Raw genomic sequence first — 15816 nt, 5'->3', positions numbered from 1 at the left:
ATATCAGGACAACCCCATTTCATCATTGCGGTTGCTGATACATGGGAATACCAGGCCAACCCTATTTCATCATTACGGTTGCTGATACATGGATATACCAGGCCAACATAATAAGTGATGCTGATATATAGAAATACCAGGCCAACATAATAAGTGCTGCTGATATATAGAAATACCAGGCCAACATAATAAGTGATGCTGATATATAGAAATACCAGACCCGCATATTTGATCATTGTGGTTGCTGATACATGGAAATACCAGGCCAACCTCATTTCATCATTGTGGTTGCTGATACATGGAAATACCCGGCCAACCACATTTGGCCATTTTCGTCGCAAAGACCATTAAGTCTCACATTTTGTTGTTTATTCGCCGGATGATCGAATTCACTTGTACTTTCTACAAAAGCACTAAAATAGTATTAGTAACTAAAATATTGTATCCTAGCTAATATAAATATGGGTATAAAATGTAGCATTTACATGCTTATCAACACCCCCACACTTATATTTTGCTAGTCCTCGAGCAAAACAGAGATATTATGCAATTAATTTTTTTTTATTTATTCCTAAGAAAAGTGAAAATCTGCAAAAATATGGATAATTACCCACTTCCCCACACTTAAACATTACATTGTCCTCAATGTAATTGAGTCATCCAACGTAGAAATTAAGATGGGAAATGCAAAAATAAACAAAAAGAAAACAAGAGATAGAGTAGAGGGAACAAATCTGATGGGTTGACTCCCATGAAGCGAAAGTTATTTGTTTCTCTACTTGCAAGTAGCACGTTCTCAAACAATGTGGAGTTGGTACCCTAAAGTAAGTTGTGAATCATATATATAAAGCCTGAAGAGTTGGGGATCAGCCCAACTAATATGATTAGTCATAAACATGAACTTGCAGTAAGAAATATTAGTACCCAGAGAGATAAAACTGAATTCAATCTTATTTAAAACATAATTCGAACCTTGAATATGAAGTAAATCAGGTTCGCAGATAAATACTAAAGATTGTTTAAAGAATTAAACAGTTTTTGTACTCTATAAATCAGGTTATAAGTCAGCGAAAATAACTTCCACGACTGATATTGGTTCAACTTCAGCTAAGTCGGGTATACAAACATATGTTGGTTCAAATTCACTTGCCGAACAAGGCCTCATTGGAGCAATAGTATCACGAATCATAGACCCATTATCATTTAAAACGGTTTCATTACCAATATCATCAAGACAAAAAAATTCAGAACTTAATGCCTTATGGGTCAAAGTCGGACCATTCTCGACTGATGGAACTAGTCGAGACTCAGACAGAACTAGAGGTTCTAGTTTGGGTTTCCATTTATTAGTGTCTAGCAGCGGTGTGGAGTCTAACAAGGCATTGACTTCACAAATAACATTATCATCATCAAAATCATACCCAAAATGATCTAAGCAAACCTCTAATGGATCTTCCAAGTGGCTCTTGGAAAAACTTTGCGAGTGCATACTTTCTTTTCGCCCGCTACTATTTTCAACCACAACACTTCAGACTTAGGTACCTAAAAAAAAATCAAATGAAATGCGTAAAAAGAACCAAAATAAATCTAAAAGAAAAACAAAATATAAAATAAAATTATGTACAAAAAGATATCAATCAGAGAGTATTTTTCAACCACTCCCCGGCAGCGGCGCCAAAAACTTGGCAGGCTCGAAAACCTACAATAATAATACTGCAAGTGCACAGTGTCTAACTAGGAGAACAATGGCAATTACAGGTCGTTCCCTCGAGGAGTGTGAAATACTCAACCAATTAATATCAAAAGTAACTAATCGACAAGATGATATTTTAACGATTTTTCAGGAGTTTGGAATAAAATGATATAATATAAAAATGAGTTATTAAGGTTTTTCGGTTTCCACCAATTAATTATGCAAACTCTACTAATCTTTAAAAATATATTCCATACATTATCAAATATTGTTTCTCCGCTATAGTTTTCTTCGCTTCATGGGTAGTGATTCTAAAGCATTACCTATCAATCCTTGCATACCACGTCTAGGGATTTAACCGAAGCAAGATATATCAATTCAAAAGCATAAATAATCAAGAAAATCACATAAACGATTAAACACCAAGCTATATGAAGAAAAACTATTAATCAATCAAATCATTATTTAGCATATAAATAAAGAGTTCACACAATTATATTGGTTTCTACCTAAACCTTAACATGGCTCTAGCTAGACATGGCTTTCTCAAAAATCATAAACATATTCAAATCAAATTAGCTAAGCAAAAATGGATCCGGAGAAGAAGAAACTCCAAACCCTAGTATTCTCTGTTCACGGCCGTAGCTGCACGCCTCCCCCCTCGTTTTGTTCTTCTATGTTCATAATATAGGTGCCGCTGCGACTTCCAAATAATACCTAGCCATCTGAAAAAGGCCCAGTCCAAAACGTCACCCACCGGCTTCCAAATCCAGGCCACGTCCAAGCTCTTTAGTTCATTGCCAAATTCCAGGGTCTGCCAAAAACCCGTCCACAACAACATCTTAAGTGATTGTTTTCTTCCAAAAATGTCCAATTCACAGCCACGTACCACCCTTTTAACAGCGTTTATGATTTTCCAGGGTCAATGGCCGATACTGGCAGTAAGCCTAAACTATCACCAATTCCATCATCAGCAGCCTCTTAGCCTTGATAAACATTTCTTCTCACGGACCTGACGTGACATTAAACTCAACTCATTCTCTGTCATGATCAACACAAGCTCCTTCCGGAATCCGTCTACAACACTTCCTCTACGTAACTGAATTACCAATCCTCCCATTACTCTATGCGAACTTCGATTTAAACCTGAACTTGGAGTATCTCCATTGTGGCTTCTTTTGTTGTTTCCAATTCTTTCGCAAGTACGGCAACTGTCCAACTTCTGACCATCTAAGTTTCAGCTCCTTCCCAGCTGACCACAAGACTAGTTTCATTGCGTCAAATTCTTTATCGATTGCATAACTCATACACACATCTCCACTTCACTGAATGCAACCATCTCCATTCGATCAAACATCCAACTCATTTCTTAACTCAGGTCCCGGACTACTGCCTCTTTGCTCCATCGACGTTGCTGCTTCATTTCTCCTCGACCATCCTTTTCTAAACCATAATCATCTCATCCAACATACAGACCTTGGTCTTCTCGTTGCTGCTGTAGAAGTTCATTCAATGGAACATTCGCTGCCACAAATGAAAATAACCCCAACTGGTTGTCCAATGACTCATCTCCATTCACATAATCGCTGCAGTTTATGTTTCCTGACCATCTATTCTGTGTTCATCGAACTTCACCGAAACTGATGCAACCAACGCCAACATCTCAACCTATCAATCCAGCTGCAACGTTTTGTTTATGCCTGCCACGACTGCACAGCTCAGGCCCTCATACGCGGACAAAATCCTTTAAGCACCTTCATTTCCTAATTCGATCACAGCAAGAAACCCCAGCTTGTGTTCAATGCTTCACTGAACCAAAATCGCATTTAAAATTCAGCCCCAAGCCCATCAATTCAGTTATCGCAGTTGCTTCATAAATCTCCAATTTGACCAGCATATACTCCTCCAGACCATGCGACATTCAACTGGGTTAGGTGCACAATACTTGGCACACTAATAGTAATGGTCTACACATCTAGCTCTTGGTGGACTCACGTGCATACATCAAAGAGAACCTTTGTTTCTTGTATTTTTTCTGACCGTGATTTCCATAAGAAGCGCCAACAAACTTTAGTTCGTCTCCGACTCCTTTTTGTTTTCATAGTAATTAGACTGGTTGCTGATATATGGAAACACCAGGACAACCCCATTTCATCATTGCGGTTGCTGATACATGGGAATACCAGGCCAACCCTATTTCATCATTACAGTTGCTGATACATGGATATACCAGGCCAACATAATAAGTGATGCTGATATATAGAAATACCATGCCCGCATAATAAGTGCTGCTGATATATAGAAATACCAGGCCAGCATAATAAGTGATGCTGATATATAGAAATACCAGACCAGCATATTTTATCATTGTGGTTGCTGATACATGGAAATACCAGCCCAACTTCATTTCATCATTGTGGTTGCTGATACATGGAAATACCAGGCCAACCACATTTGGCCATTTTCGTCGCAAAGACCATTAAGTCTCACATTTTGTTGTTTATTCGCCGGATGATCGAATTCAGTTGTACTTTCTACAAAAGCACTAAAACAGTATTAATAACTAAAATATTGTATCCTAGCTAATATAAATATGGGTATAAAATGTAGCATTTACATGCTTATCAACACCCCCACACTTATATTTTGATAGTCCTCGAGCAAAACAGAGATATTATGCAATTAATTTGTTTTATTTATTCCTAAGAAAAGTGAAAATCTGCAAAAATATGGATAATTACCCACTTCCCCACACTTAAACATTACATTTTCCTCAATGTAATTGAGTCATCCAACGTAGAAATTAAGATGGGAAATGCAAAAATAAACAAAAAGAAAATAAGAGATAGAGTAGAGGGAACAAATCTGATGGGTTGACTCCCATGAAGCGAAAGTTATCTGTTTCTCTACTTGCCAGTAGCACGTTCTCAAACAATGTGGAGTTGGTATCCTAAAGTAAGTTGTGAATCATATATATAAAGCCCGAAGAGTTGGGGATCAACCCAACTAATATGATTAGTCATAAACATGAACCTGCAGTAAGAAATATTAGTACCCAGAGAGATAAAACTGAATTCAATCTTATTTAAAACATAGTTCGAACCTTGAATATGAAGTAAATCAGGTTCGCAGATAATTACTAAAGATTGTTTAAAGAATTGAACAGTTTTTGTACTCTCTAAATCAGGTTATAAGTCAGCGAAAATAACTTCCACGACTGATATTGGTTCAACTTCAGCTAAGTCGGGTATACAAACATATGTTGGTTCAAATTCACTTGCCGAACAAGGCCTCATTGGAGCAATAGTATCACGAATCATAGACCCATTATCATTTAAAACGGTTTCATTACCAATATCATCAAGACAAAAAAATTCAGAACTTAATGCCTTATGGGTCAAAGTCGGACCATTCTCGACTGATGGAACTAGTCGAGACTCAGACAGAACTAGAGGTTCTAGTTTGGGTTTCCATTTATTAGTGTCTAGCAGCGGTGTGGAGTCTAACAAGGCATTGACTTCACAAATAACATTATCATCATCAAAATCATACCCAAAATGATCTAAGCAAACCTCTAATGGATCTTCCAAGTGGCTCTTGGAAAAACTTTGCGAGTGCATACTTTCTTTTCGCCCGCTACTATTTTCAACCACAACACTTCAGACTTAGGTACCTAAAAAAAAATCAAATGAAATGCGTAAAAAGAACCAAAATAAATCTAAAAGAAAAACAAAATATAAAATAAAATTATGTACAAAAAGATATCAATCAGAGAGTATTTTTCAACCACTCCCCGGCAGCGGCGCCAAAAACTTGGCAGGCTCGAAAACCTACAATAATAATACTGCAAGTGCACAGTGTCTAACTAGGAGAACAATGGCAATTACAGGTCGTTCCCTCGAGGAGTGTGAAATACTCAACCAATTAATATCAAAAGTAACTAATCGACAAGATGATATTTTAACGATTTTTCAGGAGTTTGGAATAAAATGATATAATATAAAAATGAGTTATTAAGGTTTTTCGGTTTCCACCAATTAATTATGCAAACTCTACTAATCTTTAAAAATATATTCCATACATTATCAAATATTGTTTCTTCGCTATAGTTTTCTTCGCTTCATGGGTAGTGATTCTAAAGCATTACCTATCAATCCTTGCATACCACGTCTAGGGATTTAACCGAAGCACGAAATATCAATTCAAAAGCATAAATAATGAAGAAAATCACATAAACGATTAAACACCAAGCTATATGAAGAAAAACTATTAATCAATCAAATCATTATTTAGCATATAAATAAAGAGTTCACACAATTAAATTGGTTTCTACCTAAACCTTAACATGGCTCTAGCTAGACATGGCCTTCTCAAAATCCATAAACATATTCAAATCAAACTAGCCAAGCAAAAATGGATCCGGAGAAGAAGAAACTCCAAACCCTAGTATTCTCTGTTCACGGCCGTAGCTGCACGCCTCCCCCCTCGTTTTTTTCTTCTCTGTTCATAATATAGGTGCTGCTGCGACTTCCAAATAATACCTAGCCATCTGAAAAAGGCCCAGTCCAAAATGTCACCCACCGGTTTCCAAATCCAGGCCACGTCCAAGCTCTTTAGTTAATTGCCAAATTCGTGGGTCTGCCAAAAACCCGTCCACAGCAGCATGTGATTGTTTTCTTCCAAAAATGTCCAATACACAGCCACGTACCACCCTTTTAACAACGTTTATGATTTTCCAGGGTCAATGGCCGATACTGGCAGTAAGCCTAAACTATCACCAATTCCATCGTCAGCAGCCTCTTAGCCTTGATAAACATTTCTTCTCACGGACCTGAAGTGACATTAGACTCCACTCATTCTCTGTCATGATCAACACAAGCTCCTTCCGGAATCCGTCTACAACACTTCCTCTACGTAACTGAATTACCAATCCTCCAATTACTCTCTGCGAACTTCGAGTTAAACCTGAACTTGGAGCATCTCCATTGTGGCTTCTTTTGTTGTTGCCAATTCTTTCTCAAGTACGGCAACTGTCCAACTTCTGACCATCTAAGTTTCAGCTCATTCCCAGCTGACCACAAGACTAGTTTCATTGCGTCAAATTCTTTATCGATTGCACAACTCATACACACATCTCCACTTCACTGAATACAGCCATCTCCATTCGATCAAACATCCAACTCATTTCTTAACTCAGGTCCCGGACTACTGCCTCTTTGCTTCATCGACGTTGCTGCTTCATTTCTCCTCGACCATCCTTTTGTAAACCATAATCATCTCAGCCAACATACAGACCTTGGTCTTCTCGTTGCTGCTGTAGAAGTTCATTCAATGGAGCACTCGCTGCCACAAACGAAAATAACCCCAGCTGGTTGTCCAATGACTCATCTCCATTCACATCATCGCTGCAGTTTATGTTTCCTGACCATCTATTCTATGATCATCGAACTTCACCGAAACTGATGCAACCAACGCCAACATCTCAACCTATTAATCCAGCTGCAACGTTTTGTTTATGCCTGCCACGACTGCACAGCTCAGGCCCTCATACGCGGACAAAATCCTTTAAGCACCTTCATTTCCTAATTCGACCACAGCAAGAAACCCCATTTCATGGTAATTAGACTGGTTGCTGATATATGGAAACACCAGGCTAACCCCATTTCATCATTGCGGTTGCTGATACATGGGAATACCGGGCCAACCCTATTTCATCATTACGGTTGTTGAGACATGGATATACCAGGCCAACATAATAAGTGATGCTGATATATAGAAATACCAGGCCAACATAATAAGTGCTGCTGATATATAGAAATACCAGGCCAGCATAATAAGTGATGCTGATATATAGAAATACCAGGCCAGCATATTTGATCATTGTGGTTGCTGATACATGGAAATACCAGGCCAACCTCATTTCATCATTGTGGTTGCCGATACATGGAAATACCAGGCCAACCATATTTGGCCATTTTCGTCGCAAAGACCATTAAGTCTCACATTTTGTTGTTTATTCGCCGGATGGTCGAATTCACTTGTACTTTCTACAAAAGCACTAAAATAGTATTAGTAACTAAAATATTGTATCCTAACTGATATAAATATGGGTATAAAATGTAGCATTTACATGCTTATCATCCGTGAACCTTGATTGTCCCATATTTACTCAAAAGTTAACTCTATATATTATATGTCGTTATGCAAATATTGATAAAAGATAGAATGAACTTTTGACAACAAAAGTTAAGCCTATTATGTGATTATGCAAATATTGATGGAAGATAGGATGAACTTTCGTTTACAAAGATTAAGTTTATTACATGTCTCTATGCAAATAGCACTACACCAAAACCAGGATTTTGTCACAGGGCATATATGTTACTCCTTGCAGCACTACGCTTAGACGATTCCACACTGAGTTGACGTCTTTCCATCCGCACTTCCATCTCTGAATGTGACGGCTGAAAAGTAATTCTTGGGATAAAATCTATCTCACCAGTTCTTTCCTGTTGTAATTAAAATATGTATATATATATATATATCATTATCAAGACAGAACGATATTCATGAAAAAATCCAGCATCTCCAATTTCTGAAGGCTATACCAAAATGTTTCCGATAAAAGACACGAAAGGAAATAAATGACACAAATGTAAGTAGATATTCTAACTGCCTGCACCAGCGTCAGCAACAATAACAATTAATAAATGAATACATGTGTACGCAAATGAAAAAGAAACATATGTTTGGTATTCAACAAAATCACTACGATGTAGTCGGACCATTTGCAGACGTTCATTCCGTTTCCTCTTTAGTCAGCTCCGAAAACAAAATATCTGCATATCAAAGATCTGGCGGGACATATAAGTATAACAGATAATACATTAACACTCCTGCAGAAAATGTTGTTACGATGCTTAATTAATGATCAGTAGTTCGTCGGCACAACTACGTAACAGGATTTCAAATATGATCCCAAAGGTTCTGAAATATTAACATAATTATCAATTAACTATGACACGGAATAGCTATTTGTAATATGAAGCATACAAATATCACACGATGGAAGAGAGCTTTCAAGTAATATCCATCTTCACGTCCCAACACCACAATTCCATGCCAAAGTTCTTGTCAAATCACCTCTAAATGCCAGTAGTTCTTCCCTCCAATTTTGCCAGGTATCTCAAACTGAATCAGATTAAAAGAATCTAGTAATCAAATCACTGCAGAATCGAAAGAATGTTTTAGTCATTGCACAAAGAGGATGCAAACAATATTTGGCCAAATTAAAAAGAAAATAGAATGAACCGAACAGAAAACAATGAACCAATATCCACTTGCTAATTAACCTACACAAATAGGATCAAATTAATAGCGCGCGAGAAGGATCGGACACCGTCAAAACTAAAAGGCTACAAAGATTATGCTATGACTAGAAAAAACATTAGGCAAGTAAGCAATCAAAATTTTATGTGAAATAATCGCATATTCCGGTCAACGACCAGCGCCTCTTCTTCAAAAACCTAAGTAAAGAACAATAAACTATATTAGTTACCACACTTCAAAAATCTTATTTTGGTCGAAGATGTTAAGTAAGATTTGTTTTTTCTTTAATCTTCTAATATCGCTGCTGCAAAAAATAAGATTCTGAATCTGATCGATAGGTTTAGCAAAGAAAATTTCAAAGAAAAATTCGACAAAAATACATACTGATAAATCCATTGTACCGTTTATAGCACTCACTTATGATGATCATACTGAGAAATCCGCTATTACGCACTTCCACGGTACATTTTAATTGTTGTTGGAATCATCAATAAATTAAATGTAAGATAACATGAGATGTCAGCGTAATCCTTCAGGATCTTTGTCCAACTGTTAAGAAAAAAAATTATTTAGGAGAAACGCAAACGGATTACAAACTTTCATAGATAGACAGGTAAATTTGATTTCCAAGAGCAAACCGTGATTAGTTTTGTTTTGGTTCTCAGGGATGATGATAATCAAGCAGCATGTTCGTCCTCCATCTCATGGCTGAGTCCCCATCTTTGTGCTAATCTTCGTTTGATAGATTTGGTCTTTCTCCAAATTTGTTCGTCCTCCATCTCACTACACTTACCAAAAGGAAATTCGCAGATTATTGTGATGTTTATTAATTACTATCTGATAAACAGACAATGAGAGAAAAAATAAATAAAATCACCATGAAAAAGATGGGAACCATTAAGAGAGAAAGTGAGATATCTTAGAAACTGATTAAGTGGAAACTAATTAAGTGGGAAACTAATAGAAACTGATTTGCAGCTTTGTTTTATATCAATGGGGAAGTTATACGAAGTTATACGAAGTTACGAAGAACTTATCTACCAAGACACCTGAGCAAAATAGGGAGAAAGAAAAGGAGGTTGTGACACATTTTCAATAATGCAGCAGTTTCCAACTTCTTTGCATGACGCAAAAAGGCGTGAAAGACAAAGAACGGTGGATTAAATGATCGTTCCAAAAACAGATGGTATATATCTTCCGTTGCTAGATTAAAGGATCCTGACCACTAATTGTGTTCCCCAAAACTCATCTGGACCACTCTTTGTCTCCTCCAAAAAGGCAACTGCGTCATAGTTAATTGATTTGTTCATGTCACAACATTCTAGAACTTTAACCCACCCAATTATGCAAACGGGTACGCATACTTAAGTAGCCGGACTTAGACTTTGTCTATACGGGTATGCATACTACCACACATCCAAAACAACAGTTGAATTAGTACGCGTACGGGTACGCATACAATAGTTCTCGGACTTCAACTGAGTTCGCCAGTATGCGTACGGGTATGTATACCAAGGCTCCCAGACTTCACCTGACCTCGCCAGTATGCATACGGGTATGCATACTAAACCGGTCTTGGATCAAAATATATGCAAGTACGCATACTATGTCTGTAATCCAATTATGATTAAGTGTTTTAAACTCTATTTCAATCATTGAAACATTCTTAGAGGATTACAATAGTTGTTTTCACGAACTATTAGCATCAAAGCAATTTTCAAGTTATTGAAATAATCATTACGAAACATTCCAAGTCTTCATCAAATGATTGTATCACACAAATCATGTAAGATGTTACCAGGCGATTTTCACATGATCATCTTTTGACTTTCTTCAAGAATATAAGATGAACTTGGTCGAAGCGAAAGCTTACCAACACATATTTCGAGAAATATGTAAGCAAGTTAAACTCAGCTCGAAATATCAAATGTGTATAATCCAATATTATATAGCAATACGACTTTTGTATCAGTATAGGAGATAGATTAAAATTAGACTTTCCAAGTGATAGATGAGTTTGAGTCTGCACATATCTTTTGTTGATGAAGTTCCACAAGCTCTCCTTAGTAGTTCTTCGTCTTCAATGATGAATGTCGCGAAGTCTAAAGCTCAACTACACAATCTATCCTAGTCCGAGACATAGCTATAAGTAGACTAGAAATCATGACTTATAGTTTTGATCACTAACATTGACAAACAAGCTTTAGATAGCAACGCTTGCGAGTTTGACCGAGCAGTGCTCTAACAATCTCCCCCTTTGTCAATTTTAGTGACAAAACTATCAATACATATGGGTTACAAAATAAATAAACTTTGTAGCTTCTCATCCAAATGCTTGATTTCCTTGGTTCTTCAACATTACTCGAAATCTTCGTCACTTCCAAGTACTCCAGTGATTCTGAATGTGTTCAACTCAGCATCATAGTTGTTGAATATCCGTAGCAATAACAATGAGAAAACAGTTGCTCTGAATCATTGTTATACAGTGTCATAGTATTATTACACAACATCAAAGATCAATTGTATCACAACTTTGACAACAATACTATGGTGATATGTATCACTCTCCTTAGTCAATACTTCATCTCACAATGAAAACCACTTCCCCTTACATAATGGTCCATAAACCATATGTATTTGTAGTGTGAACTACACATTAATTTTCCCCTTTTTGTCAATACAAATTGGCAAAGGTACGAAAACTAGTGGGATCCGAATAAAATATTCATAAAGATATTTCATAACCAAAAGAGAACACATCAACTTGGTTTCGATGATTTCACATAGTCGAAACTTGGTGTATTCATCAAGGAGTTTATAAAGATACAAGAAAACTCCTGCAATATTCCACGGCCGCACTCCCCACAAATATATGGCATTCAAGCATAAGTTCAATTAAGAACTTTCCCCCATAAAATGTCATTCCCGAAAGAACAACAAGAGCGACCTTACTTTTACAAGAAAAGAAGGATTTCTTTGGATATAATCAAATCACATGAAACATGAATCTGTATCCAAAAATCTCAATTGAATTAACCACAAAGGAAATGATCAATTCGATTGGCCAAATGCTCAACATAAGAAAACTTACGGAGCAACACAGTACATTCACAAGGATGTGGATCAGGGAAATACCAATACTGTGGAATAATCAAAGATTCATTCTATCTTTCATCACTACACTACACCAAAACCAGGATTTTGTAACAGTGCAACCTGTCACAGTTTATTTTTCAGTCACAGATACACCTGTGATAACTCCTGCAACAGTTATACCTGTTATTAAATTTTGTATTCGTGATAATAATTAGGAATATTAAATTTTTTTATTAGTCACAATAATATTTGTTGACAATTTTACAGACAATCAGAATTATAATTCAAAGTGATATTTCCACCCAAATATTTCACCACATCTAAAACAACCCCAAAATTATAACATTTTGAATTTTACTTGTCACTAATTTTTCCACATTTGTACAAACGAACAATTATATTTCATTTCTATAAATCAAAATACATTTTTCTTTTTAATTTTCTTAATATTAGAAAACTGGATCAAGACCAAGTCAACAAGTCATGACTTTATAGAAATTTGACTTTAACATATCTGCTTCTTCCGAAGACGGTGAAAATTACCAAACTACCCTTATCGGAATAAGTGCAATAAAAATTCCGAATATTTTGAAAATGACCAGACTACCCTTATCGGAAATAAGTAAAGCAAATATTACAGACTGTTAAAATGACCATATTACCCTTAATGGAAAAAAGTGCAACAAAATATTATGCATGACTACCCTTATCAGAAATAAGTGAAGTAAACATTACAGACTGTGAAAATGACCATATTACCCTTAATGTAAGTTAGTGCAATAAATATTCTGGAAACTGTGAAAATGACCAGACTACCCTTATCGGAAATAAGTAAAGCAATTATTACAGGCTGTGAAAATAACCATACATCCCATATAAGAAATAAGTAAAGAAAATATTACAGATTGTGAAAATGACCATTTTACCCTTACTGGAAATAAGTGCAATAAATACTATGGAGACTATGAAAATCACCAGACTACCCTTATCGGAAATAAGTAAAGGAAATATTACACATTTTGAAAACGATCATATTACCCTTACTGTGAAAATAACCATATTATTCTTACTAGAAATAAGTGCAATAAATATCATGGAGACTATGAAAATGACTATATTACCTTTACTAGAAATAAGTGCATTAAATATCGTGGAGACTATGAAAATGACCAAACTACCCTTATCAGAAATAAGTAAAGTAAATAATAAATACAATGAAAATGACTATTTTACCCTTAATGGAAATAAGTGTAATAAATATTCTGGAGACTATGAAAATGACCAGACTACCTTATCAGAAATAAGTAAAGTAAATATTACAGACTGTGAAAATGGCTATATTACCCTTACTGGAAATAAATGCAATAAATATCATGGGGACTATGAAAATGACCAAACTACCCTTATCAAAAATAAGTAAAGTAAATATTACAGACTGAAAATGACCATATTACTCTTACTGAAAATAAGTACAATAAATATCATGGAGACTATGAAAATTACCAAACTACCCTTATCAAAAATAAGTAAAGTAAATATTATAGACTATGAAAATGATCGCTTTACCCTTATTGGAAACATATGCAATAAATATTATGGAGATTGTGAAAATGACCAGACTACCCTTATTGGAAATAAGTAAAGTAAATATTACAGACTGTGAAAATGACCATATTACCCTTACTGGAAATTAGTGCAATAAATATTATTGAGGGTGTGAAAATGACCAGACTACCCTTATTAAAAATAAGTAAAGTTAATATATCAAACTGTGAAAATGACCATATTACCCTTACTAGAAATTAATGCAATAAACATCATGGAGACTGTAAAAACAAACTACCCTTATCAAAAATAAGTCAAGTAAATATTATAGCCTGTGAAAATGACCATTTTACCCTTACTGGAAATAAGGTAATAAATGTTATGGAGACTGTGAAAATGACCAAACTACCCTTATCGAAAATAAGTAAAGTAAATATTACAAACTATGAAAATGACCATATTACCCTTAATGGAAATTAGTGCAATAAATATTATGGAGACGGGGAAATGATCAGACTATCCTTATCGGAAATAAGTAAAGTAAATATTACAAACAGTGAAAATGACCATATTACCCTTAATGGAAATTAGTGCAATAAATATTATGGAGACTGTGAAAATGACTAGATTATCCTTATCGTAAATAAGTAAAGTAAATGTTACAGATTGTGAAAATGACCATATTACCCTTATTGGAAATAAGTGCAGTAAGTATTATGGAGACTGTGAAAATGACCATTTTAGCCTTACGACCGTAAGGATATAATGGTCATTTTCCAGTAAGGGTAAAATGGTCATTTGCACAGTCGATAATATTTACTTAACTTATTTCCGATAAAGGTAGTCTGGTCATTTTCTTTGTCACCATGATATTTATTGCACTAATTTCTAGTAAGGGTAATTTGGTCATTTTCACTGTCAGAGATATTTACTTTACTTATTTCCGATAAGTGTAGTCTGGTCATTTTCAGAGTCACCATAACATTAATTGCACTTATTTCCCCTAAGGGTAAAATGGTCATTTTCACAGACTGTAATATTTACTTTACTCATATCCGAAAAGGGTGGTCTGGTCATTTTCACAGTCTCCATAATATTTATTGCACTTATTTCTAGTAAGGGTAGTGGGGTCATTTTCACTGTCTATAATATTCACTTTACTTATTTCCGATAAGGATAGTCTGGTCATTTTGACGGGTTCCATAATATTTATTGCACTAATTTCCATTAAGGGTAATATGGTCATTTTCACAGTCTGTAGTATTTACTTTACTTATTTTTGATAAGGGTAGTCTGATCATTTTCACAGTCTCCATAATATTTATTTCACTAATTTCCAATAAGGGCAGTATGGTCATTTTTACCGTCTTTGTGATATTTATTGCACTTATTTCCAATAAGGGTAGTTTGGTCATTTTGACAGTCTCCATAACATTTATTGCACTTATTTTCCCTAAGGGTAAAATGGTCATTTTAGCAGACTGTAATATTTACTTTACTCATATCCGATAACGGTGGTCTGGTCATTTTCACAGTCTCCATAATATTTATTGCACTTATTTCCAGTAAGGGTAGTATGGTCATTTTCACTGTCTGTAATATTCACTTTACTTATTTCCGATAAGGATAGTCTGGTCATTATGACAGTTTCCATAATATTTATTGCACTTATTTCTAGTAAGGGTAAAATAGTCATTTTCACAGTCTGTAATATTTACTTTACTTACTTTTGATAAGGGTGGTATGGTCATTTTCACAGTCTCCATAATATTTATTTCACTAATTTCCATTAAGGGTAGTATGGTCATTTTCACCGTCAGTATGATATTTATTGCACTTTTTTCCAATAAGGGTAGTTTGGTCATTTTGACGGTCTCCATATTATTTATTGCATTTACTTCCAATAAGGGTAAAATAGTCATTTTCACAGTCTATAATATTTACTTTACTTATTTTTGATAAGGATAGTTTGGTCATTTTCATTGTCTCTGTGATATTCATTGGCTTATTTCTAGTAAGGGTAATATGGTCATTTTCTCAATCTGTAATATTTACTTTACTTATTTCTGATAAGGGTAGTATGGACATTTTAATTGTCTCCATGATATTTATTACACTAATTCCTAGTAAGGGTAATATGGTCATTTTCACTG

The sequence above is a fragment of the Papaver somniferum genome, chromosome 9, assembly GCF_003573695.1.
Source record: "Papaver somniferum cultivar HN1 chromosome 9, ASM357369v1, whole genome shotgun sequence".
In the NCBI taxonomy this organism is placed as follows: domain Eukaryota; kingdom Viridiplantae; phylum Streptophyta; class Magnoliopsida; order Ranunculales; family Papaveraceae; genus Papaver; species Papaver somniferum.
Note: the sequence above shows the minus strand (reverse complement) of the source record.